Genomic DNA, 2,914 nt, shown 5'->3' with positions numbered 1-2,914 from the left:
TCAGCCTGGGGTTCAAAAGTTTCAAAACATGAGTTACAGAAAGAGAAAATGGAAGGGAGAAATTTGACATAGAACTACTTCATGAAATCTCATCAAGCTTAAGAATGTGGAATCTCAGAATGAAAAGTGTCCACTAAGAAGGCTACAAAATGAATGAAAAGAGAATCACAATTAGGTAACAGTATAACTTGATTTTAGAATCTCTGGAATAAAATAAAGATTTTAATGGCCTTAAGAAGGTGAAGAGGGGATTTCGGTGTTTACAGGACCAGCATGGGCCTCAGGCTATTGGAACATTGTAACCCAAAACATGGATATCAGACCAAATCCTACAATTGATATCAACAATATGAGTGAAAAAATTTAAAAAGAAGAATTAAAAAGCTCCCTATATTCCCTGTTTTCTCAATGTGATCACATGGTAGATATTGTAGCTTTAAAGACAGTGAAGATGAGGGGACAAGCCTTTGTTATTTTTAAGGAACTGGGCTCACCCACAAATGCCTTCAAACAGTTACAAGGATTTCCATTTTATGGTAAACAAATGCAAATCCAGGATGCAAAAAGAGATTCTGTTATAATATCTAAAATCTGTATTACTTTTGCTGACAAAGTGGAAGGAAAAGAAGAAGCACAAACTTTGAAGAACTCTTTACAACAACTTCACACAAAAAGCCTGGTCTGTGAATACCACATGCAGCAAATACCCAAGGAGATTCAACATCAAATCCTCAGATCCCTGATTACCCTCCACACTGCACTTTATTCCTTTATTGTTTCTCAGAAGAGACTAATGGGATGATGTGATCCATGCTGTTTAATCAGTTTCCTGGTTTCAAGGAAGGATGTTTGGTACCTAGAGGCATGGCATTGCTTTCATGGAATTTGCAAATGACGGACAGGCTGGAGTTGCTGGGATGCTTTACAAGGATTTGAAAATCACACCATCCCATGCCATGAAGCCCATGCCAAGAAATTACATACGAGATAGGGGTCTTTATGGGACTTGGTGTTTTTTTATAGTGTTTTGTTTTGGTAACATTTGGTCGGGCCATTTTACTAGTGGGTGTGAGGGGGAGTGAAGGTTAAATGTGAATGATTTTAAAACGATACCTAGCCTTTGTTTTGCAGTAGTGAACTATGAGATATAAAGACCTTAATTTTGTTCAATAAACTTTGATTTGTATTCTTAAAAAAAAAAAAAGGAAGAAAGAAAAAGAAAAGAAAGAAAGAAAGTGAAGAGGGGAAATGGGTAACCAATAAAGTATCAGAATACAAAATTCACATGGGTGTTATGTCCAAATCACTGTTACGTATAGCAATGACATAATGCCTTTAAGATTGTAAGGGAAAATAATCTCAAATTAGAATTTCCCAATCAGACTACTAGTCAATTGTGAAGGATGAATAATGATGTTTTCTCATATGTAAGTCCTCAAAAAGTCTCTCTTTGATCCATTACCAGTAAAAAGTAACTGGAAGATTTACTACAGTCAAAATAATTAATTCACTACACTTAAAGTAACTCACTGACAACAGTTAAAATAATTAGCCTAAGGAAGACATAGCACAAAAAGCACAGAATCCAATACAAAAGAAACACAAAGGAAACGAACAGAAACATGGCGAAGGCAAAAACCTAAGACAACCATTGCTAAACCATTGTCCTAGAAGATAAACAATGCAGACAGGAATTGGAGGGTGGTGACTTCCAGGAAGGATACTGCCAAGAAGTTCACGTTCATGATAGCAACTGAGGTATTTCAGTGTATTTTCTAGGTCATCAGTAAGGTCAAAGAGTTTGGTGATTCATAAATTATACAGGAAACAGAGAAAAAAAATCAAAGTATTCATTAATTCCAGGACAAATAAAATATTCCCTAAGAAAAGTCATTGTAATCACAGTACAATACTTCTTTTAGCTGTGAATAATATTTGCATTGTCATAAATTCATGAACATTAAAAATTAATTCAAAAAAAGAGTGATAGATAAACTACATTAGGAACATCAAAGGAGAGAAAGTATTTACCTCAAAGAGAAGCAAATATATATCTTTCATAATAGAAAGTTATTAAATAAAATCTAAAACAGAAAGGCCAAGGAATGATAATATAAAAATGTGGCTTATAAAGGCACAGCATAGGGAATATTGTCAGTGATATGGTAATAGTGTCATATGGTGACAGATGGGAGCTACCCTTTTGCTGAGCACAGCATAATGTATAGAGACATTGGATCACTGTGTTGTACACCTGAAACTAATGTTAACACTGTGTGTCAACTATACTCAAATCAAAAATTTTTTAAATGTGATTTATAGTACGGAGGCAACTGGCAGAAAAAAGAGCTCTCGGGTTAAATGTATAACCTCAATGATTAAAAGAGGGCAATAGAAAGTCTTAAGCTTTCATCATAAGCATAGTAAAGCTATTTGACTTCTAAAATTATTTACATAGTTGAAAGAAATAATTAAATAAAGAAAAGATTCTTCACATTTCCAGAAAGGACTGGTAGAAGAAAGGCTCAACTCTGCAACAGATTAAGAAAGGAAATGGTGTTGAGTTTGCTAAGTTCTTTATAGATTCTGGACACTAGTCCTTTATCTGATATGTCGTTTGCAAATATCTTCTCCCATTCTGTCAGTTCTCTTTTGATTTTGTTAACTGTTTCCTTTGCTGTGCAAAAGCTTTTGATCTTGATGAAATCCCAATAGTTCATTTTTTCCCTTGCTTCCCTTGCCTTTTGCGTTGTTCCTAGGAAGATGTTGCTGCGGCAGAGGTCGAAGAGGTTGCTGCCTGTGTTCTCCTCAAGGATTTTGATGGATTCCTTTCGAACAAATAATCCAATCAAGAAATGGGCAAAGGACATGAACAGACATTTCTGCAAAGAAGACATCCAGATGGCCAACAGAC

At 35.1% G+C, this 2,914-nt stretch overlaps 1 pseudogene; it reads left to right on the top strand.

Annotated features, from left to right (window-relative positions):
* Positions 1–310: 310 nt before the first annotated feature.
* On the top strand, positions 311–1,082 carry LOC132022992 (U2 small nuclear ribonucleoprotein B''-like; annotated as a pseudogene).
* Positions 1,083–2,914: the final 1,832 nt, after the last annotated feature.

The sequence above is a fragment of the Mustela nigripes genome, chromosome 8, assembly GCF_022355385.1.
Source record: "Mustela nigripes isolate SB6536 chromosome 8, MUSNIG.SB6536, whole genome shotgun sequence".
Taxonomy (NCBI): Eukaryota; Metazoa; Chordata; class Mammalia; order Carnivora; family Mustelidae; genus Mustela; species Mustela nigripes.
The sequence above is the reverse complement of the archived record's forward strand: the minus strand, read 5'-3'. Positions and strand labels throughout refer to the sequence as shown.